This window comes from Lithobates pipiens, unplaced genomic scaffold (assembly GCF_037356315.1).
Source record: "Lithobates pipiens isolate NorthernLeopardFrog02 unplaced genomic scaffold, aLitPip1_a1.2 Scaffold_10, whole genome shotgun sequence".
In the NCBI taxonomy this organism is placed as follows: Eukaryota; Metazoa; Chordata; class Amphibia; order Anura; family Ranidae; genus Lithobates; species Lithobates pipiens.
In genome coordinates, this window is record NW_027507686.1 from 205228374 (window position 1) to 205254123 (window position 25750).

The window sequence follows — 25750 nt, forward strand, 5'->3', positions numbered from 1 at the left end:
ATACGTTATATTATTTCCTAACCACTTGAGGTCCGGGCCATAGTCGAATGTCAATTTCCGGGAGGCCGTCTTAGGACGTCCTCCCCTGTGCACGCTCCCTGCACGCGTCCTGCAGGGCAAGCGGGGAGCGCGCTGTGATCACCGAGTCACAGAGCCTCGGCTGATCACTGATCCTAGTAAGGGGCCGGTCGCGGCCACTTACCATGTGATCATCTGTCAGCCAATGACAGCTGATCACATGATGTAAACAAAAGCTCGGTGATCGTTTTTTTTTCTCCTCAAGCTGACAGCGCGAGATGAAAAAAAAAGCCGATCACCGGCTTATGTTAAAGGGACATCGGTCCCGAAGAGGAAGGAGGCACATTTGCCTCCTCTGTGACATTTAGTACCCCCTGCCAGTGCCACCTGTCATTGTGCCCATAGTGCCCACAGTGCCACATATCAATGCCCATAAGTGCCATCTATCAATGCCCATGAGTGCCACCTATCAATGCCCACAAGTGCCACCTTACCACCAGTGGTGCCAATCAGTGCCACCTAGCAGTGCTGCCTATCAGTGTAAGCAATCAGTGCCCATCACTGCCACCCATCAGTGCCCAGCACTGCCACCTATTGGTGGCCATCACTGCCGCCTCATCAGCATACATCAATAAAGGAGAAAAATTACCTGTTTACAAAATTGTATAACAAAATATAAAAATATATTTAAAAAAATGTTTTAAATTCAGTCTTTTTCAATTTTTTTAACAAAAAATAAAAACCGCAAAGGTGATGGAATACCACCAAAAGCTCTATTTGTGGGGAAAAAAATGATAAAATGTCATTTGGGTACAGTATTGTATGACCGCGCAATTGTCATCAAAGTATGACAGCGCTGAAAGCTGAAAATTGGTCTGGACAGGAGGGGGGTTTAAGTGCCCAGTAAGCAAGTGGTTAATTAGCTATTTTTTTTTCGCCACAAAAGTGGAGTTACCCTTTAACGATTTGGCCTATTAACAGAAGTTAACTATACTCCACCCTGCTTTCTATACAAAGGTCAAGCACAAAATTAAGACATTTGCATAGAAGAAAAATCTGCAATATTCAGGAGGAAATTACAACTGACAGATACTATTTAGTAATAAGGTTATTCTGATCACCACAATAGAAAATCACATTTTCCCACACAACCAGTTTATTAAAAGCCCTTTGGCATACAAAAACACTTGACTCCCAAGGAATGCTGCAGCCAGGGGGGTTTAACGTAACAAAAAACTTAACCCCTAAATAGCATTAGCAGATCTATACATCTAGCTTTCCTATATAAAGTCATATAGTAGATTAAAGTAAGCATTATCAACTAAATACTGGTAAAATATACTAATAGAAGTTGATCTCAGCAGGGCCAAATACATAAGATTGAATACTGATCTGTCAATATATTTATTCATAATTCATTAGAAAGCAATTTTGAGCAACAAACCAAAGCAATCAATAATATTGTAGTCTGGCATGCTGCAGCTATGCTAAAATAAAAGATTTTACTCAATTTACCTGAATCTGGTTTCTCTGTATTCTACTGCATTCACAGCATGCGCACACCACCTCGCATGCCAGTAGAAGGGCAGTGGGATTCTACCTTCTAAAGCCTGTTCTGTGCAACATCCTCTCTTCGCTTTCCACATCACCGAACACATTCAAAGATGGGTTTCTGATTGGTAGCTGAGAGTAACAGGTGAGTACTAACATTATGTTACATCAGGCTTTTTGTATGCAAGAGGTAGCCAAGGGTGGTGCGTCACTATCTCCAGCAGTTGTGTTGCAGAAACATTAGAAAACTAGACATGTGCGATTCGTTTCATATGAATCGAAAAAAAATTGTACGAATTTCCAGAAATTCGTACATTCGTACGAATCCGAAATACAAATTTTTATGCATACGAATTCTGTACGAAATGCTAAATTTTGTTTACGAATTTCAGACCCAAATTCATAACGAAAATTTGTAATTGTTACGAAAAGTTAACCAACCTAAAAGTGGGGAATTTTTATGCTTACGAATTTTATACGAAATACGAAATTTCTGAATTTTGGAACCAAATTAACAGAATTGTGACTCGTGTTTTGTTCACCAATCAGAGGAAGTCAGCACAGCACAGGGATGGTGGGAACCCCTCATAATGGGCACAGCGGGTGTACACTCAGAACCGGGAACTCAGCACAGGGATGGTGGGAACCCCTCATAATGGACACAGCAGGTGTACAGACCTGGGAACTCAGCACAGGGATGGTGGGAACCCCTCATAATGGGCACAGCGGGTGTACACTCAGAACTGGGAACTCAGCACAGGGATGGTGGGAACCCCTCATAATGGACACAGCAGGTGTACAGACCTGGGAACTCAGCACAGGGATGGTGAGGACCCCTCATAATCATATATTCATCATAACGAACATTCGTAATTGTTACGAAAAGTTAACATACCTAAAAGTAAAAAACCCAGGAAGTCAGCACAGCACAGGGATGGTGGGAACCCCTCATAATGATAAATTCATCATAACGAACTTTCATTATTTTTACGAAAATTTAACGAAACTAAAGGTTAAAAACCCAGGAAGTCAGCACAGCACAGGGATGGTGGGAGCCCCTCATAATGATAAATTCTTTTACGAATCTAACAAAAAGTCGCATTTGGTACGAACTCGAATTGAATTTCGTACACGAATTACGCAATACAAAAAAAAATTCATACGAAACTAAATGGAACAAAACAAAACTATTTTTTTAAGGCGTCCATGTCTATAGATTACAGACACAAGGGAGTGGGCATTGGCTAGTGCGCTACAGCAATGCCCTTGTAAACATCTAAAGTTCTTAACAGGCATATTGGGACTAGTTTACTAAAGGCAAATAGACTGTGCACTTTGCTCCAGAGCTTAGTAAATGAGGTAAAGCTTCACTTTGCAAAAAGTACCCAATCACATGCAAAAAAAAAAAATTTTTTTTGCTTTCACGTGATTGGATGATGGAAGTCAGCAGAGCATTTGCTAATTTTACTAAGCTCTGAAGCAACTGCTCTTGCAGAGTGCATCTGCATTTTGCAAAGTGCAGAGTGTATTTGCCTTTAGTAAATCAACCCCATAGACTACGCTCCTTGTATGCATCTTAAGACTTCATCTTAACCACTTGCTGACCACTCGCCACAGATGTACTGTGGCAAGGTGGATTGGCTGCGCAAGTCGCCGTACCCATATGGTCATTTGTGCACTAGCTTTTGAGGGCGCACGGTCCGATTGCCCAGCGGGGATGAGTAAATCAGTAGGTCCAGCACACTGGTTATCCACCGGCCGCCTGCGATTGTTCCCCACAGAGACAGAACGGGGGTCTGCCGAAGTAAACAAGGCAGATCTCTGTTCTTTCAGGGTATGAAACTGAGATCTGTCTTCCTGCTAAGCAGGAAGGCAAATCTGTGTGTTTCCCCAGTCACACAGTCCCCCATACAGTTAGAAAACACAAATAGGGACTACATTTAACCCCTTGATCATCCCTGATGTTAAAGCGGAGGTCCACCCTAAAATGAACCTTCCGCTCATCGGATTCCTCCCCCCCTCCGGCGCCACGATTGCCACCTTTCAGGGGGGAGGGGGGTGCAGTTACCTGGATAATCCAGGTAACTGCACCCACTTCCGGGCTAGCTCTCTGCGGAAAGGGGCGTACATTACGCCCCTTTCCGCAAGTGCCCGCCCCCTTCCGCAAGTGCCCCGCTGCCTGCTGGGAAACACACAGATCCCAGAGGCAGCGGGGACCGTCCTCATTGCGCAGCGCGGCTCGCGCTTGCGCAGTAGGGAACCGGGAAATGAAGCCGAAAGGCTCCATTTCCTGATTCCCATACCCAAGATGGCGGCGGCAGCACTCGAGTGTCGATCTAGAGATCGGCTTCGGGTGCCGACATCGCGGGCGCGCTGGACAGGTAAGTGTCACTATTTTAAAAGTCAGCAGCTGCAGTATTTGTAGCTGCTGACTTTAAAAAAAAAAAAAAACGCGGAGTCCCGGCGGACTCCCGCTTTAACTAACGAAATGTTCCACGCTCCACTTGAATGCTTTTGTTATATACCGCTTCCTCCCAGTCTGAATATAGATATCAGATATTCCAACTGCTAACAACCAGAAAGCAAGACAGTACTCGTTTGGTTGCTGAACATGCACTGTTTATTAGAACAAGAATACAGTCTTATATACAGTTGAAGAGGAGCCCCTCCTGCTCATATTACTCTAACAGTACACCTGTAGCCAGAAACATAAATTAACATGAGCTAGTTATCTAATCATGTTCAGGGTAGACTTGCCGTCTCCTCACTTACAACTTACAATACACATAAGTATAAACACATCCCTCAATCGTTTGCCAGGAGACAAAGGGTTGTTAATGAGCACAATAAACTATTGGGTGAAAGACCTGGGCTTTCCAGATCTCATTAACCACTTCCCGCCCGACCTATGGCCGAATGATGGCCTTAGAGCAGGCGGGTTCCTTCGCCTGGCCGTCCCTGGACGGCCTCGTGTTTACTTCTGCAATGCGCGCCGCCGGGGGCGCGCATCGCGGAAGTTTTGTATTCGCCGTGTCTCCCGGAGACAGGCAAATACAGATCGCCGTGAACGGCCAATCAAAGCGGCCGTTCACAGCGCGATCGCAGCTGCCAATGGGAGATGATCTCATATGTAAACATATGAGATCATCTCCCATTGCCGTGTCTCTCCCTCCTCACACAGAGACAGCGTGTGAGGAGGGAGAGCGATCTGTAAGTGATGAATTGTTACAATGTCAGCCCCAGTGCCAACTGTCAGCCCCAGTGCCATCTGTCAGCCCCAGTGCCATCTGTCAGCCCAGTGCCATCTGTCAGCCCCAGTGCCATCTGTCAGCCCCAGTGCCAGTGCCATCTGTCAGCCCAGTGCCATCTGTCAGCCCAGTGCCATCTGTCAGCCCAGTGCCAGTGCCGCCAGTGCCACCTGCCAGCGCCTGTCGTCAGCCCCAGTGCCATCAGCCCCAGTGCCGTCAGCCCCAGTGCCGCCAGCGCCAGTGCCACCTGCCAGCGCCAGTGCCACCTGCCAGCGCCAGTGCCATCCGTCAGCCCCAGTGCCATCCGTCAGCCCCAGTGCCGTCAGCCCCAGTGCCGCCAGCCCCAGTGCCGCCAGTGCCGTCAGCCCCAGTGCCGCCAGTGCCGTCAGCCCCAGTGCCGCCAGTGCCACCTGCCAGCGCCAGTGCCACCTGCCAGCACCAGTGCCACCTGCCAGCGCCAGTGCCACCTGCCAGCCCCAGTGCCATCCGTCAGCCCCAGTGCCATCCGTCAGCCCCAGTGCTTTGTCAGCCCCAGTGCCGTCAGCCCCAGTGCCGTCAGTGCCGCCAGTGCCACCTGCCAGCGCCAGTGCCACCTGCCAGCGCCAGTGCCATCCGTCAGCCCCAGTGCCGCCAGTGCCAGTGCCGCCAGTGCCACCTGCCAGTGCCACCTGCCACCACCAGTGCCGCCAGTGCCAGTGCTGCCAGTGCCACCTGCCAGTGCCACCTGCCACCTGCCAGTGCCACCTGCCAGCACCAGTGCCACCTGCCAGCACCAGTGCCATCAGACCCAGTGCCGTCAGCCCCAGTGCCACCAGTGCCACGTGCCAGTGCCACGTGCCAGTGCCACCTGCCAGTGCCACCTGCCAGCGCCAGTGCCATCCGTCAGCCCCAGTGCCGTCAGCCCCAGTGCCGCCAGTGCCACCTGCCAGTGCCACCTGCCAGCGCCAGTGCCACCTGCCAGCGCCACCTGCCAGCGCCAGTGCCACCTGCCAGCGCCAGTGCCATCTGCCAGCCCCATTTGCCAGAGCAATTAGCCAGAGCAAATAGCCAGCACCATCTGCCAGTGCCCTCTGCCAGTGCCAGCCCCAGTGCCATCTGCCAGTGACATCTGCCAGCCCCATCTGTCAGCCCCATCTGCCAGCCCCATCTGCCAGCCCCATCTGCCAGCCCCATCTGTCAGCCCCATCTGTCAGCCCCATCTGCCTCCAGTGCCATCTGCCTCCAGTGGCATCTGTCAGTGCCACGTGTTGTCAGTGCCACGTGTTGTCAGTGCCACGTGGGGTCACTTTGTGGGCATTTCCATTGTCCTGGTGCTCCAGGGCCTTCAAAACTGTAATAGGTGGTTGAGAAATAAGATGTGTAATTTATGCTCCTAGAACGCCTGATGGTGCTATTTCAATATTGGGCCTCTGTATGTGGTCAGGCTGTGTAAAAGTCTCACACATTTGGTATCGTTATACTCAGGAGGAGTAGTAGAACGTATTTTGGGGTGTCATTTTTGCTATGTACATGCTATGTGTTGGAAATATCTTATAAATGGACAACTTTGCGTAAAAAAAATGCGTTTTCATTTTTTTTCCACATTTTCCCAAAACTTCTGGAAAAAAAATGAACCATTCAAACGACTCTTTATGCCTCATAGATTATACGTTGGGGTGTTAGCTTTCCAAAATGGGGTCACTTTGTGGGCATTTCCATTGTTCTGGTGCTCCAGGGCCTTCAAAAATGTAATAGGTGGTTGAGAAATGAAATGTGTAATTTATGCTCCTAAAACGCCTGATGGTGCCATTTCAATATTGGGCCTCTGTATGTGGCCAGGCTGTGTAAAAGTCTCACACATTTGGTATCGTAATACTCAGAAGGAGTAGTAGAACGTATTTTGGGGTGTCATTTGTGGTATACACATGCCATGTGAGAGAAATAACCTATTACATTGAAAATTTTGTGAGAAAAAATAAAAAATAAAAAAAAATCTTCATTTTGCAAAGAATTGTGGGAAAAAGATGACAACATCAAAAACCTCACCATGCATCTTAGTAAATACCTTGGAATGTCTACTTTCAAAAAAGGGGTAATTTGGGGGGTATTTGTACTTTCCTGACTTGTTCGGGTCGCAAGAAATGAGATAGGCCACCAGTACATCAGGTGTGATCAATTTTGTGCGATTCGCACCACAGCTTGTAGATTCTCTAACTTTCACAAAGACCAAATAATATCCACTAATTTGGGTTATTTTTACCAAAGATATGTAGCAGTATAAATTGTGGCCAAAATTTATGAAAAAAAAATTATAATTTGCAAAATGTTATCACAGAAACAAAGAAATATGCGTTTTTTTTTCAACATTTTCGGTCTTTTTTCATTTATAGCGCAAAAAATAAAAACCCCAGAGGTGATCAAATACCACCAAAAGAAAGCTCTATTTGTGGGAAAAAAAGGACACAAAATTCATTTGGGTACAGTGTTGCATGACTGAGTAATTGTCATTCAAAGTGTGAGAGCACCAAAAGCTGAAAATTGGTCTGGTCAGGAAGGGTGTTTAAGTGCCCAGTAAGCAAGTGGTTAATCAGCATTCCTTTCACTGACATCTGTCCACTGAGTACCAAGCTGGCAGAGACCATCATGGCCTCCTTAATAATGTCCTTTTGCATTGCATAACAGAATAGCTTCCTAATTGCTTGTAGCTCCCTCAAATGCCAAGGCCCATAGTTGGTAAGAAAGAGGCTAGCATCAGAGTATTTTTACTGGCAGACAGTAAAAACCAGGTAATTTTCTCCTGCTAGTAAAAGTAAAAGGTTGCCAGTACAAAATATGGCTCTGATGCTCAGCTTGGTCCAGAGTTGGCTGAGACCATCCCAGTGCCTGCTACAATGTGATCCGGTGGCTCTGGATGAGGCGGTGCCTGAGCATGTCATGGTGCAATGGAGCCAGGCAGAGTGGCCAGAGCCTCGTGTGCGGGTCTGCGGTATGGGAGCAAGGCAGGTTGGGACCAGGATCGGAACTATCGGTGCTGTTTAGACTGGAGTGGACTGGAGGGACCATTTGGTTTGGAGAGAGACTGTCACTGTGACTCAGGAGGGGATGTGTTGTGTCAGTGATGTCTCATCATCATCTGTGATGCTACACACTGCTGTCAGTGTCACTGTGAGAGTCAATTTTATATGTGTGTGCACCCATTATGATTTCTTGCCCTCCTGAGTCCTGCCCCTGAGCTACTTACTTACTATATTGAAAATAAAATAAGAAATGTGTTTTGTCTTATTATCTACTTTAAATCATATTGCTAATTGCATATTGTATTTGTTTGTAGCCTAAATACTCTCATTTGCACTTAGAACTGTAATTTTGTAACTTTTGGAAATGCCAGTAAAAACTTGGCCATGCCAGTAAATTTTGGGTATTGTGTTAGTAAATTTCAATCTGGTAGGTTGGCAACACTGGCTAGCATTCAGTCCCCTACAAAAGCCTCTCTCCCGGGTGAGTCTTTCACATTCACCCCTTCCCTGCTAGTGTCATTAGTACAATATCAGTGCATATTTTTAGCACTGATCACTGCAATAATGTCACCGGTTCCCAAAAAAGTGTCAAAAATGTCAGTTAGGTGTCCGATCTGTCCGCCGCAATCCCACTAAAAATCACTGATCTCCCCCATTACTAGTAAAAAAATAAATAAATAAAAATGCCATGAATCTATCCCTTATTTTGTAGACGCTATAACTTTTGCACAAACCAATCAATATAAGCTTATTGGGATTTTTTTTACCAAGAATATGTAGAAGAATACATATTGGCCTAAACTGATGAATAAATTCATTTTTATATATTTTACTTTTCGATATATATTATAGCAGAAAGTAAAAAAAAAATTTCTTCAAAATTGGCAGTAATTTTCTGTTTATAGCGCAAAAAATAAAAACCGCAGAGGTGATTAAATACCACCAAAAGAAAGCTCTATTTGTGGGGAATAAAGGACCCCAATTTTTTTTGGGTACAGCGTCTCACAACTGCACAATTGTCAGTTAAAATAATGCAGTGCTGTATTGCAAAAAACGGCCTGTCATTAAGGGGTAAAAGTGTTTACATTTTGTACTTTAAGAACACATTTACTAAAGCTGTATTAAACCCAAAAGTAAACATTTATCATATTGCAAGATAGTCAGTGCTCAATGGGTTAATGGAGAAAATTGTCAAGTCAAAGTGGCCCAAAGTAGATAAAAAAGGATTTATTCATTCATTGCATGTAAAAACACATGGAAAAGTAAAAATACAAGGTGAAAATTATGCAGAGCCTATGATACCGCTGCAGGCTCCATGGCAGTGAGGAGCCAACGACGTCCAAAGTGCCAGCATAACCACTTGCCATCCAAGATTTACTGTATATATACAGTACATTCGCTGGACGGCAAATTGTTAATGACCAGCTTTGATTTCTTTGTATTGGTATTATTGCATTATAAGTGATGCTTTAACTCTTTAGTGTAAATACGACCAACATATGGGAAATTACTGGTGAAATGACATTCCCCTTAACCACTTCAGCGCCGGAAGGATTTACCCCCTTCCTGAACAGAGCATTTTTTGCGATTCGGCACTGCATTGATTTAACTGACAATTGCGCGGTCGTGCGACATTGCACCCAGATAAAAATGACGTCCTTTTTTCCCCACAAATAGAGCTTTCTTTTGTTGGTATTTGATCACTTCTGCGGTTTTTATTTTTTGTGCTATAAACAAAAAAAGAGCAACGATTTAGGGAAAAAAACAATATATTTTACTTTTTTGCTATAATAAATATCCCCAAAAATATATAATTTTTTTTTCTCAGTTTAGGCCGATATGTATTCTTCTACATATTTTTGGTTAAAAAGAATTGCATATTGATGGGTTTGCGCAAAAGTTATAGCATCTACAAAATAGGGGATAGATTTATAGCATTTTTATTATTATTATTATTTTTAAATTAGTAATGGCGGCAATCTGAGATTTTTATCGTGACTGCGACATTATGGCGGACACTTCGGACACTTTAGACACCATTTTGGGCTCATTGTCATTTATGCAGTGATCAATGCTATAAAAATGTACTGATTACTGTGTAAATGACACTGGCAGGGAAAGAGTTAGACACTAGGGGGCGATCAAAGGGTTAAGTGTGTCCTAGGGAGGTGTTCTAACTGTGGGGGGGATGGGCTGCCACTGACATGACAGCAATCACTGCTCCGACGACAGGGAGCAGTGGATCTCTGTCATGTCACAAGGCAGAACAGGTAAATGCCTTGTATACAAAGGCATCTCTCAGTTCTTCCGCTCAGTGACACGATCGCAGGCCCCCCCGGCGGACATTGAGTCCGTGGGACCCATGGTCATGATCACGGAGCACGCAGCAGGTGCGCACGAGTGCCCACGATGCCGGGATTTAAAGAGGACGTACCTGTACGCCCATTTGCCTAGCCGTGCCATTGTGCCGATGTACATCATCGTGCACTGGTCAGCTAGTGGTTAAAATCAATGCTTCTCTTAAACATAAAGCTGGTCATACATCAGTAGAATTTTATTCGATGGTTTGTACAGAAATTATGAAAATGGCTCATTAGAGTATTTGCTATTGCTATCATTGAGTCAACTAATTTCCTTCCTAAACCCTTAAAATGTAATCCAGAAATCCATACATATACACTATATCCTCTGTGTGGAAAGAATTATAATGATAATGAAGAGAATAAATTGTTTGTGTCTCATTCACAAAATATCACAAATGATATGAAATGAATGCAATGAATGCGTCTCATGAATAAAGTTGCCTGTAAGCGAACTTTGCAGATCCTTTGTAAAGGAGAAATAATGCAGCCAATTATAATATATAAGCAATTTAAAGCAGTTAGCTATCATATCTAAATATCTGCTTTGAAATGGGCATAAATATCTTAAAGTATTCAGAACCTTTTAGATACAGATTCCACTGAACTGTAAATATAGAACCTTACAGAGTAAGTCTATTCTGTTTCTACAAATTGAAATGGATTGTTTGGGAATAAGTGGATTAAAGTGTATCTAAATTGTAATAAATGATATAATATAAGAAATTGCAGTTCATAAAATAGTAGTGGCTGTATTAGTTTTCTTTTTTCATTCTTTTTCTCTTAACTTTCACCTAGTGATCCTGCCAGTAGCACATTTTCAGATCTAGAGGGACAATGTTCATTTACTGCACTGTATCTATGGAGGAGCAGCACTGTCATCCTATAACAAGGGGTATTAGGAATATAGAAAACATTCTGCTCTTCTACAAAGGTGAGAGGTGTTCTGTAGTACTAGCACATTTCCTAATAGTATTGACTGACATAATACAGGCCACAGGACAACACTGAATTTTTGTTATGTTCCACACCACTATACTAGTCTGCATCTATTAAGTAAACTGCAATATCATTATACCTAAGTCGGTATGTATTTATTAAAAAAATTTATTTTCTTTAGACAAAACCACTAAAAAGAGCATAACAATAAATACAGAACTAAACCATACTGTAGACCTGAATGCCCAAAGACACAGCATGGTTTTCCCTCTGATGCCGCGTACACACAATCAGAATTTTGGTCGGAAAAAGCTCTGATGGTTTTGCCGACGGGATTTCACTTAAGCTGTCTTGCATACACACGGTCACACCAAATTCCGACCGTCAAGAACACGGTAACGTACAACACGTATGACGGGACTAGAAAAAGGAAGTGCAATACCCAGTAGCCAATAGCTTTCATCTTGTAGTTGAATCTGAGCATGCGTGAGTTTTTGCGTGTCGGAAGTGCATACACATGATCAGATTTTCCGATAGAAAGTTTTTCCTTCAGAAAAATTGAGAACCTGCTCTCAATTTTTTGCTGGCGGGAATTCGGCCAGCTAAATTCCGATGGAGCATACACATGGTCGCATTTTCCCATGAAAAGCTCTCATTGGTCTTTTGCTGGTCGAAATTCCGATCATGTGTACGCGGCATAAGATGAGGGACCATGAAAGAAAAAAATCAAAAACAGAATCAATGAGTTGGAAAAAGGATCACCCCCTTGTGTCAGTATTTTGTCGGACAACATTTTGCTTTATTTACAGTCTTAGGCCCTGTACACACGGTCGGACATTCTGCCAACCAAATCCATTGGATTTTGTCCGACGGATTGTGTCCGAAACTGTTGCTTACACACGGTCGGACCAAGTTGTCGGAAAATCCGATAATTTAGAACGTGATGACGTTATTTCGTTAAGACGGGACTACGTTCAGGCTAGTAGCCAATAGCTTTGGTGTAGGAATTTGATCTGAGCATGCGTGGCACTTTGTCTGATCGGAATTCTCTACACATGATCGTTGTATGTCCGATCGGACCAGTTTGTTGGAAAATATTTCCAGCCAGTTGGAAAATTGGGTCCGACGGATATTTTCTGACTGAATCAGTCCGATGCATACCACACACAGTCGGATTATCCGACAACACGGTCCAATAGGACACATTCTGACGGATTCTCCGACCGTGTGTACAAGGGCTTAGTCTGTTGGAATATGTCTCTACTAACATTGCACATCTAGAGGTTGTAATATTTGCCTACTCTTCTTTGCAGAACTGCTCGAGCTCAGTTAAATTTGATGGTGACCATTTGTGGACTGCAGTCTTCAAGTCATTCCACAGATTTTCAATGGGGTTTAAGTCTGGGCTCTGGCCAAACCATGCAAGGATATTCACCTTTTTCTCCTCCAACCACTGTGTTTTTTAGGTCATTGTCATGTCGGAAGGTAAACCTTCTTCCCATTGACAACTTTGTGGCAGAGGGCAGAAGATTTTCCTCAAGAATTTGATAGTATTTTGCCCCATCCACTTTTCCTTCTATCCTGACAAGTGCTCCTGTCCTTGCTACAGAGAAACACCACCATAACAGGATATTGCGACCTCCATGCTTTATTGTAGGATAGGTGTTATTTGGATGGTGAGCTGTCTCATTTTACAGAAAATTACAGTGCTGCAGAATGAAAAGGAGAGGTCATTTTTATTCACATTATATTACAATATGGTTTCTGTTGCAATTGTATATGCTATATTATTTTATTTGCAATATTTTTACCCTTTTAAAAAAAAATGCATTTATTATATTTTTTCTCAGGAGCCTGCAGAGTATTGCACCCACAATCAGCAGATCACAGGTGCAATGTCCAGCTCCTGCAGATTCTCAGCATAGCTGTCTTCCCTTTCTTTGTACTGGCAGACAGTTAGGGAAGAATCAATGAACCACATGGATGCTCACCAGCACCCTTGCATCTCAATGAAAACTACAAGCCGTCAGCCATACTTGTAGGCATTCATTCACAAAAAACTGTAAATTAATGAGGTGGATGCATGGGCAGATCCCAGCACAGGCATGTTGTTTTCAAATAGCAACAGTGGGTGCTAGGAGAAGATATCTGGCCCGCTGTCACAGGAAGAAGAGCCAGCGGGGGGGGGAGAGATGCAGATGCTGGAACATGTAACATGCCCCCCCCAATAATTGGGGGGGGGGACATGTAACATGTACCAAAAGTGAGCTTATCCTTTAAGGATCTTTAGAACTGGGGTTAAGAACCAATGCTATGGCAATTGAAGAACTAACACCTATGCAAGCTTCATGACTCCAACAATGAGATTATGGGGTTGATTTACTAAACTGGAGATCTGGTGCAGCTCTGTATTGTAGCCAATCAGCTTCTAACTTCAGCTGTTCAATTAAGCTTTGACAAAAAAAAAACCTGGAAGCTGATTGGTTTCTATGCAGAGCTTCACCAGATTTTGCACTCTCCAGTTTTAGTAAATCAAACCCTATGGTGGTTCCACATCTTTTACAACTTCTATCTTGTTCTTGGACAATCAACATATATGCATCCCATAATGATTGGATTAAGGTATATTAGGGTGTCGATATAAATACTGGGGAATCATCCTGCCACTCAGTGAAACTGAAGAAGTGGCATGGAAAAGCTACCGAACATCTTCAACCATATAGAACAAGTCCATTTAAATTTGAGTAAGCAATACCAACTATACAATGACCTGGATAAATCACAAACAACCACTACTGCAACCCTCAAAATAACGATAGCATTCATAATGTTAAACATACTCTAGCCAATATAAATATAAATATCTGCACTTCTAGGCCACAAATAAGTGCCATTGTGAAATTATAATAAAGTATAGACCTTGATTTACAAGAGGAAGAATTATCAAGAACATCCAACTAGATTTTATCTTTTAAATAAAACAACAAATCAAATTGGCTTCTCTAACCAAATTCTTAAATTTTTATATTTATTTGCCCTTGTCTTTGTATATTAGTGTCCATGATGTCAATTTGTCAGCTAAATCTAAAATGATCAATTGTTTGGAAAGCCATGGTAAGCAGGAAAACACAGCTAAAACATATCTGTATTAACCCCCCTGGTGGTATTTCCGAGTGTGACTCGGGGTGAGATTTCAGTACCATTAGCGGTAACCCCAAAGAGGTTACTTACCTTGTCCCCGGGATCCCGCGATGTACTCCCGCTGTGTTACAGCGGCCGAATCTTCCGCCTGATGCACTGTGTGCCCTGGCTTTTGTTCCCTGCGAGTGTTGCGACACAAGGGGGTGGAACCGGAGGCAAATTAAAACAGTATAAAACACAAACACACTGATACATTGTAATCCTATTGGATTACATTACTAAATAAAATAAAATTGACCTTAGTTTGCCCCCCAGTGCTTTATCCAGTGCCCTTGCCTGAAGTGAAGAGTGACCATGGCATCAAAAAAGCGCACCTCTACCTCAAAAGAGGCATATGACCTGCTGGAAAACAGCGACAGCGATACAGAATCGCTTGCAGCATTGAGTGATAGCGATTCATGGGGAAGTTCATCATCAGGCACGGCCCCCAAGATTCCCGTTTACTGGAGCACCCGGTATCAAAGTGGAGGTTAAAGATGACAACCCCTTGGCATATCTCCGACTCTTTTTGACCGATGAGGTTATAGAAAAAACTGTTACGGAGACAAATCGGTACCAGGAGCAACAAGCTGCTACATATCAGAGGTTTGCAAGGAGCAGAAAGTGGGAACCAGTGACCAAAGAGGACATCTAGAAGTTTCTGGGCCTCATAATTCTTCAAGGAATAGTGGGGAAACCCCTGCAGAAGTGGTATTGGACAACCAACAAGTTACTAGCCACTCCTTTTTTGGTCAAGTCGGAGTACACATTTTCTCTGATAATGAAATATTTGCACTTTCAAAATAATGAAGAATTTGATGAGACTTCTCATCCAGCACCAAAACTGAAAAAGATTTGGGAGGGATATCAAATTATTCAGAAAAATTTCCAGAAGACCTATGTACCAGATAGAGACATCAGTATCGACGAAAGTCTAATGGCCTTCAAAGGAATACTCAGCTGGATACAGTATATCTCATCCAAGAGAGCACGATTTGGCATAAAATCATTCATGCTCTGTGAATCCAGCACTGGTTACATATGGAATTCAGTCCTTTACAGCGGGAAAGGAACCAAATTTAACAAAAGATTCAGTAATTATAGAATGTCAACCGCTTTCGATCTTACTTTGATCGAGCCATTGCTGAATCAGGGCTACTGTGTAACCACATAATTTTTACACTTCTCCAGAACTCTATGAGTTCCTTCTACAGCACAAGACAGATGCATATGGGACCGTTGGGAGCGTGACCTGCCGCCAACCTTTGGCAATAAAAAGCTCAAGGCAGGAGAAATAGTTGCCTGGCAGAAAGGCAAAATGATGGCACTGAGATGGCTTGACAAAATATTGGTGCCTCAAGCCCCATACACACTATCAGATTTTCTGCTGATTTTTGTTTTCAGATTTACCAAAACCATGTAGTGCAAGGGCCTACCTGATTGCATACATTGAAACTCCTAAGGTTTGACCTCATATTATATGGTTTTGGTAAATCTGAAGGAAAAAATCAGCAGAAAATCTGATGTGTGTATGGGGCTTAATGAGTACTATTCACAACACCTCTACTGTCATGGTACACACAAAAGGTGTAAAAGACGTAATGAAACCACAAGTCGTGATGGATTACAACAACACCATGGGAGGTGTTGACAGAGCTGACCAGGCCATGACTTTTTATCCAGCCATGAAAAAGCAACAAAAAATAAAAAATACAAAAAAATCTTCAGGCATCTTCTTGAACAGTGCATGTGGTATGCCTTCATTCTTCTAAAAAAAAAAAAAGTGACAAGCCTGTGGTTTATGCAGACTTTGTTTGGAAAGTTGCCAAACTAAGGCCGCGTACACACGGGCGGATTGTCTGCCCAACTAAGTTCGTCAGACAATCCGACAGACAGTCCGTCCAACTTTTGAATGAACGGACTTGACCACACACGATGAACAGACAGTCCGCTGAAAGCTTGCGCGATGACGTGTACAGCACGTACAACGGGACTAGAAATACGACGTCCAATACACTGCAATGCAACCTTCGGCATGTAAATCCTTTCTGAGCATGCGCCATACTTAGTCCGTCCAACTTGCCTACACACGAGCGGACTGTCCGCTGAAACCAAGTTTGGATGGACAAAATTACGGAAATTCCGAAAGACTTAGTCCGCCAGACTGTCCGCTGAAAAAGTCCACTGAAGCCCACACACGAGCGGATTGTCCGAAGTTGGACAGACAGTCCGCCCATGTGTACGTGGCCTTATATTTCTCAAGCACCAAACACCAACTGTAAATAGATCTGGACGTTGTGCTGCTGGCGTTGTGAACCCGGAACACCTGACTGGTCGTCACTTTATGGACCACATTCCACCAATGGAAAAGGAGTCAGCACCCACAAGGATGTGTGTGGTTTACGAATAGAATAGTGCTGCGCTATATGGGAAAATAGGGTGTGGGAGTGGGTAAGGGAGGTATTAGACTATTTAGCAAGAGGCAATAGTGCACAAAAATTATATAAATTAAAATATTACATAAATATTGACTGCAGTGTTTCATAAAATAAACATGAAACACTGCAGTCAATATTTATGTAATTTATGTGCACTATTACCTCTTGCTAAATAGTCTAATACCTCCCTTACCCACTCCCACACCCTATTTTCCCATATAGCGCAGCACTATTCTATTCGTTGATCTTTTGTATTTGGGTCTGGATACCCCTTTCAGTGCATGCAGCAATATCCATCCTCCCCTATCTAATTGGTTGGCGCAGGGATATTTTATTTTATTAGATGTGTGTTGTTTGCTGCTCTAAGCATGACGACACTGGAAGAAAAATCAAAAAATAAACCAGGTTCTATTGTCCTGACTGTGACGCCGGACTTTGTGCTGTACCATGTTTTAAAATTTTCCATACCTGGGATGTTTACTGAAGCAATATGACTACTAATATTGCACCCTCGTTTGGCCAAAAAAAAAGTCAGTGTTTTTGATTATATTATTTACTAAAATGCATTGAATAAAATTATTATTATTATTATATTATTATTTGTTATTACTTATAGTTTACTTATTATATAATAATTTATGATTTTGTGTTTCAAACTTTATCATACCTGAGATGTCTACTAGACTCTGGTTTGGACAGATTTAAGTAAGTTATTCCTAAGAATTACAGGCCTTCAATATAAAACGCCAAATTTCCATGCAAAATAATGATACCGCTTTCAGCATCTAAAATCTGAAATAATCATACCACCAGGGTGGTTAAATACCCACTGAGATTAAGTAGCTGAGAGCCATATGTGGTTCTTCAGCCACAGTTTATGGATCAATGTGTTGACTAACATGTACTGTAGTTGCATCCTAGCCTACTATCCTCCATTTCTACCCTATTTGCCCAATACAGTACTTCAGTATCGTCCTGGGCTGGCATCTCTCTTGTGTCTTACCTAATGTCATTCTTCAGTTCCAACATACCAATATATGTTTCACAGTCTTTATTCAGGTTTGTTTATCCCAATTGCATTACAAATCATTGTAAAAGATAATTTTTACCCTCCAACCCTCTTCCTTCAACATCTTTTTTTTTTTTTTTTTTTTATTAAAGTGATATAGCATATATTTTGTTTCATAAAAAAATGTTCATATGTTTTACATATTTTACATGTTTTTACTATTTTCTACATGCATTATATAATTTTACTTTGCGCAGACAATAATTATTTTATTTTGTCAATACTATTAAGCACTTACTGAAGATTGTGCACTTTATAGAACATGTGATACAAAGCACAATGTGGTTGATTTGCTAACACCAACAATGGGGTATAATTCCTGTTACTGACATCAAAAAAAGGGCACTATTTCTCACATTGACACCAATGATGAGGCGCTATTCCTCCCACTGACAACAATGATGGGGCACTATTCCTCCCACTGACACCAGCGATGGGGCACTATTTGGCCCATTGATACCAATGATGGAGCACTATTCCCCCCACTGACACCAATGATGGGGCACTATTCCCTTGCACTGACACCAATGATGAGGCACTATTTCTCCCCTCAGTGCGCTGTTTACTCCCAATGGCCACAGTCTGGCTCCCCTCAAGTCTAAAAGACAGTAAACTGGCCCTTTGTTTAGAATTTTGGAGACCACGGTGCTAAAGTATTTTACTATTACTAATGTATTTTAGCTTTCAGTAATAATACTATTTTAATTCATTCTAAATGTATATGTTCGCCCTGAAAAAAGAGGAGCCTTTTCCTCTGAAACACACTGGATGTTTTGTTTCTAAAAAAATATAGATTATATTGATTGCTAGTGATGGCCGAACGGTTCGCCCGGCGGTCGTTTCGCGGCGAATTTCCGACATTCGCGGTCCGCACGTTCGAACGCCTTTTTCCGTCGTTCGCCGCGGCGGACTTACGTGTTTAATGTATACAAGAACTTTAACCTTTGGTGACACGTTTATCATGTGATACAGGACAGCCAATTGAGACATGACAGCACATGGACACTTGTACATTCCCCCTAACCTATAAATACACCCGATCCGGTGGCCATTTTACATTCTTTCTTCTGTTACGATAGGGACAGGTTCCTGTGTGGAGTAGGGAGAGATAAACCACTAGCTATTTGGTACACAAAAGTTCTTTTCAGGACTGGTATAGGTGTTAGGTGTTGATAGGTTTGCTGTGCTGCTGATTCTTGCAGCAGCCTGAGTGTCTTTTGTTAGTTTAGAGAAAGGGAAAGGACGGTGTATGCTACAGGGACAGCCAGATTAGTCTTTCATCATCATCATCATCATCATCATCATTAGCTGTTACTATCAAGGTCCACAAAAGAGCTGTTCCAGTAACCACTAATCGTTCTCTTTTTTTGCCAATTTGTATAGGGACAGGAAGGAAGCAGTGTTGTCAGGCAGTGAGGGTAATTTTAAAGACTTGCTGTTATTATTAGTTCCACAAAGGTTCTTTTCAGGACTGGTATCAGTGGTACAGTAATAGGCTTGTACATGTATAATATTCTTTCTTCCAAATATAGAAAGGATATTATACTTGACTGCTGCCCTTCTGCTGCAGTCTGCTAAACATTCACAACTCACTTGTTCCACAAAAGTTCTTATAAGGACTGGTAACTTGGTATAGGGTGCTACGGTACATAGGCTTGAGTGCGGTACAGTCTGCTGTTCTGTAAGGACCGCTATCGGTCCACAATAGATAGGGTTGACGTGCACCACTGCTGACCGCTCACCTATACTGCAGCAGTCCTTCAGCGGTATAGGGACTGACGTACAGTCTGCTAATCACTAACACACAACCTGCTTGGTCCACAAAAGTTCTTATAAGGACTGGTAACTTGGTATAGGGTGCTACGGTACATAGGCTTGAGTGCGGTACAGTCTGCTGTTCTGTAAGGACCGCTATCGGTCCACAATAGATAGGGTTGACGTGCACCACTGCTGACCGCTGCCCTATACTGCAGCAGTCCTTCAGCGGTATAGGGACTGACGTACAGTCTGCTAATCACTAACACACAACCTGCTTGTTCCACAAAAGTTCTTATAAGGACTGGTAACTTGGTATAGGGTGCTACGGTACATAGGCTTGAGTGCGGTACAGTCTGCTGTTCTGTAAGGACCGCTATCGGTCCACAATAGATAGGGTTGACGTGCACCACTGCTGACCGCTGCCCTATACTGCAGCAGTCCTTCAGCGGTATAGGGACTGACGTACAGTCTGCTAAACACTAATACACAACCTGCTTGGTCCACAAAAGTTCTTATAAGGACTGGTAACTTGGTATAGGGTGCTACGGTACATAGGCTTGAGTGCGGTACAGTCTGCTGTTCTGTAAGGACCGCTATCGGTCCACAATAGATAGGGTTGACGTGCACCACTGCTGACCGCTCACCTATACTGCAGCAGTCCTTCAGCGGTATAGGGACTGACGTACAGTCTGCTAATCACTAACACACAACCTGCTTGTTCCACAAAAGTTCTTATAAGGACTGGTAACTTGGTATAGGGTGCTACGGTACATAGGCTTGAGTGCGGTACAGTCTGCTGTTCTGTAAGGACCGCTATCGGTCCACAATAGATAGGGTTGACGTGCACCACTGCTGACCGCTCACCTATACTGCAGCAGTCCTTCAGCGGTATAGGGACTGACGTACAGTCTGCTAATCACTAACACACAACCTGCTTGTTCCACAAAAGTTCTTATAAGGACTGGTAACTTGGTATAGGGTGCTACGGTACATAGGCTTGAGTGCGGTACAGTCTGCTGTTCTGTAAGGACCGCTATCGGTCCACAATAGATAGGGTTGACGTGCACCACTGCTGACCGCTGCCCTATACTGCAGCAGTCCTTCAGCGGTATAGGGACTGACGTACAGTCTGCTAAACACTAATACACAACCTGCTTGGTCCACAAAAGTTCTTATAAGGACTGGTAACTTGGTATAGGGTGCTACGGTACATAGGCTTGAGTGCGGTACAGTCTGCTGTTCTGTAAGGACCGCTATCGGTCCACAATAGATAGGGTTGACGTGCACCACTGCTGACCGCTGCCCTATACTGCAGCAGTCCTTCAGCGGTATAGGGACTGACGTACAGTCTGCTAATCACTAACACACAACCTGCTTGTTCCACAAAAGTTCTTATAAGGACTGGTAACTTGGTATAGGGTGCTACGGTACATAGGCTTGAGTGCGGTACAGTCTGCTGTTCTGTAAGGACCGCTATCGGTCCACAATAGATAGGGTTGACGTGCACCACTGCTGACCGCTGCCCTATACTGCAGCAGTCCTTCAGCGGTATAGGGACTGACGTACAGTCTGCTAAACACTAATACACAACCTGCTTGGTCCACAAAAGTTCTTATAAGGACTGGTAACTTGGTATAGGGTGCTACGGTACATAGGCTTGAGTGCGGTACAGTCTGCTGTTCTGTAAGGACCGCTATAGGTCCACAATAGATAGGGTTGACGTGCACCACTGCTGACCGCTGCCCTATACTGCAGCAGTCCTTCAGCGGTATAGGGACTGACGTACAGTCTGCTAATCACTAACACACAACCTGCTTGTTCCACAAAAGTTCTTATAAGGACTGGTAACTTGGTATAGGGTGCTACGGTACATAGGCTTGAGTGCGGTACAGTCTGCTGTTCTGTAAGGACCGCTATCGGTCCACAATAGATAGGGTTGACGTGCACCACTGCTGACCGCTGCCCTATACTGCAGCAGTCCTTCAGCGGTATAGGGACTGACGTACAGTCTGCTAAACACTAATACACAACCTGCTTGGTCCACAAAAGTTCTTATAAGGACTGGTAACTTGGTATAGGGTGCTACGGTACATAGGCTTGAGTGCGGTACAGTCTGCTGTTCTGTAAGGACCGCTATCGGTCCACAATAGATAGGGTTGACGTGCACCACTGCTGACCGCTGCCCTATACTGCAGCAGTCCTTCAGCGGTATAGGGACTGACGTACAGTCTGCTAATCACTAACACACAACCTGCTTGTTCCACAAAAGTTCTTATAAGGACTGGTAACTTGGTATAGGGTGCTACGGTACATAGGCTTGAGTGCGGTACAGTCTGCTGTTCTGTAAGGACCGCTATCGGTCCACAATAGATAGGGTTGACGTGCACCACTGCTGACCGCTGCCCTATACTGCAGCAGTCCTTCAGCGGTATAGGGACTGACGTACAGTCTGCTAAACACTAATACACAACCTGCTTGGTCCACAAAAGTTCTTATAAGGACTGGTAACTTGGTATAGGGTGCTACGGTACATAGGCTTGAGTGCGGTACAGTCTGCTGTTCTGTAAGGACCGCTATAGGTCCACAATAGATAGGGTTGACGTGCACCACTGCTGACCGCTGCCCTATACTGCAGCAGTCCTTCATCGGTATAGGGACTAAGAGTTTTGTCACAGGGTCATTTAAAAAATGACAGGCAGAGGAAGAGGCAGGCCCTTCCGCAGGGGTGGTAGGGGTAGGGCAGGAGCAACAGGCTTGAGCCAAAGTGGGAAGTTGCAGAAGGTGCGTTCAATTACTTTAAAGGATGCACCAGACTTGGTTGAGTGGCTCGCTCAGCCTTACTCTTCTGCACCCTCCTCATCCTCTCGATCTGCACCCTCTTCTTCACTCTCTGCTATGTGCACCCCCAAAGACACTACCACCAACAACACGACCACCACCACCACCACCACATACCTTCCGCTTGAGTCACTGGAATTATTTTCCGATCCATATCAAGAGGACATTTCTGATGCGCAGCCACTCTTGGTATTGGATCAGGAAGAGGAGGTAGCAACAAGCGCTACTCAGCAGTCTGACGCCAGTACCCAGATCAGCCCAAGGAGGAGGTTGGTCCCCGGTGTTGCTGCCTACTCCGAGATCTCTACTTATAGCGGTGGGGAAGGTGACGTTGATGATGACGTGTCTAGTGATGTCACGTGGGTGCCCACAAGAGAGGAAGAGGAGGGGAGTTCAGAGGGAGATATGGACCAGCAGATAGGGAGGAGAAGCAGCAATGACTTACATTGCACAGCAGGGACAAAGCAGACTGCAAATGTATCAGGAGCGAGTCATCGACCATGTACGGTCACATCTGGCGCTCCCAGGACACCGGCACATGGCTCCGCAGTGTGGGCTTTTTTTAACGTGTCCGCTGCTGACAATAGCGTTGCCATCTGCAATCTTTGCAGTCAACGCGTTAGTCGCGGTAAGCCCAATACTCACCTAGGGACGACCGCCTTAAGAAGGCACATGAGCAGCCATCACCGAGCCCAGTGGGAGCAACGGAACACACAAAGCCACACTGCAGGCTCTCACCGTCCAGCCTCGTCTTCTACTTCTCCTTCTCCTCTCTCCTCACAATTGTCCTCCACTCCACCTTCCATCACGCCAAGCTCACATTTTTCTGCAAAAAGGCAGGCTTCCGTGGGCCTAATGTTTGAGCGTAAAAAAATGATGACGCCGGATAACCCTCTTGCCCAACGGTTGGCGGCTGGCTTGTCAGAACTCATAGCCCGCCAACTACTGCCATATAAACTGGTGGACTCGGAGGCCTTTCGCAAATTTGTGGCCATTGGAACACCACAATGGAAGGTCCCAGGAAGGAAGTATTTCTCAGAGAAGGGCATCCCAGAGCTATATGGCCATGTTCAGCGGCAAGTGAATGTATCTCTGGCACACAGTGTCGGTGCCAAGATACATCTGACCACAGACACGTGGTCTAGCAAACACGGGCAGGGAAGGTATATCAGTTTTACTGCCCACTGGGTGAACCTTCTGACGGCCGTCAAGCATGTAACCCGTGGCACCCGTGTAGATTTGGTTTTACCGCCACGGATTGCATGCAGGCCTGACTCTTCTTCTCCTCCTCCTACTCCATCCTCCTCCCTCTCCTCCTCAGCTGCCTCCTCCTTTTCCGCTGCTAGCGTCTCTTCCACTGCACCGCCCAAGCTCCCCAGAACCTATTCCACATGCCAGGTGAGACGTTGCCATGCCGTGCTGCGTCTGTTGTGCCTGGAAGCAAAGAGCCACACTGGCCCGGCACTCCTTTCAGCTTTGCGTTCACAGGCAGATGAGTGGCTAACACCGCTCAATTTGACAGTTGGTAAAGTGGTGTGTGACAACGGTGCCAATCTGCTTAGCGCATTGAAACAGGGCAAAATCACGCACGTGCCGTGCATGGCACACGTCTTAAACTTGGTCGTGCAGCGATTCCTTGTCAAATACCCTGGGGTCCAGGACATCTTGCGGCAGGCAAGGAAAATCTCGGCCCATTTCAGAAGATCTTACACGGCCATGGCTCGCCTTGCTGACATTCAGCGGCGACACCATCTGCCGGTCAGACGTCTTATTTGCGATTGCCCGACGCGATGGAACTCAACCTTCTATATGCTTGATAGGCTGCTCCAGCAGAAACGTGCAGTTAACGTCTACCTGTATGAACTCTGCGAAAGAAACGGTTCTGGGGAGCTGGGTTTTTTTTCACCGCGCCAGTGGCTGCTCATGCGCGACACATGCAGACTTCTGCGGCCATTTGAGGAGATCACCAAACTGGTCAGTCGCAGCCATGGCGCCATCAGTGACATGGTACCTTATGCCTTCTTTCTGGAGCGTGCATTGCGTCGTGTCATTGATCAGGCTGTGGAGGAGCAGGAGCGGGAAGATGAGGAAGTCGCAATGCTGGATGAATTCCCAGGGGGGGCTACTCTATCTGAGACAAGTCAACAACAGGAGTCTGATGAGGAGTCAGAGGAGGATGGTGCCGGGGCGGATGAGCAGGAGCAAGAAGAGCATGCTTTAAACCTTTCTGGGATCCCTGTTGTGCGAGGATGGGGAGAGGAGAATGAAGAGGACGACATTATCCTGGATGATGAGCAGGAGCCAGGCCACCACACCGCTTCCACTTTAGTGCAAATGGGGGCCTTCATGCTCCAGTGTTTTAATAGGGACCCCCGTATAAAAAGCATGAGGGTCAAGGACCAGTACTGGGTGGCAACGTACTTAGACCCCCGGTACAAACACAAAATGGCGGAAATGTTACCGCCGTCGCAGAGGGCTGTCAGAATGCAGCACTTCCAGGCCTTGCTTCGAGAAATGCTGCATTCTGCTTTTGCGTGCGCTGGCAGAGGAGCAATTCCCACTCCCAGAGAAGGATTTGCGGGTACCAATCCAACAGCGCCTGCAAGAAGAGGCCGGTTTGAAGATGTGTTGGTGACTTCGGATATGAGGTCATTCTTTCAGCCGACCCATCGACAGGTGTCATCCGGATCCAGCATCAGGGAACGCCTAGACCGTCAGGTGTCCGACTACATTGGGTTAACGGCCGATGTGGACGCTCTGAGGAGTGATGAACCCCTAGACTACTGGGTGGGCAGGCTTGACCTCTGGCCAGAGCTTGCCCAATTTGCAATCGAACTGTTGGCTTGCCCCTCATCCAGTGTCCTGTCCGAAAGGACGTTCAGCGCAGCAGGGGGGATTGTGACCGATAAGCGTACTCGCCTAGCTCACCACAGTGTTAACTACCTCACATTTCTAAAAATGAATGAGGCATGGATCTCGGAGGAATTCAACACATGTGACCAGTAGACCATGTATATGTCTATAAACTATTTTTTTAATCAAGCACACAGACCTTCTTAATTCATTTGGCTCACTTCCTTGACCCAAAAAAGCACACCGTACTATATGCCCCTACCCTCCTCTTTGAAGAGGTTGAGCGGTGTCATATTTCTACTGGGGCTGCTTATGATATCCCTGTGCTGTGCTGACTTCCTCCTGGGGGTTCTTATTATGAAGGGATCACACTATCCCTGTGCTGTGCTGACTTCCTCCTGGGGGTTCTTATTATGAGGGGATCACACCATCCCTGTGCTGTGCTGACTTCCTCCTGGGGCTGCTTACGGTGCTGCTGTCAGTGCTGTATGTCACGGTGCTG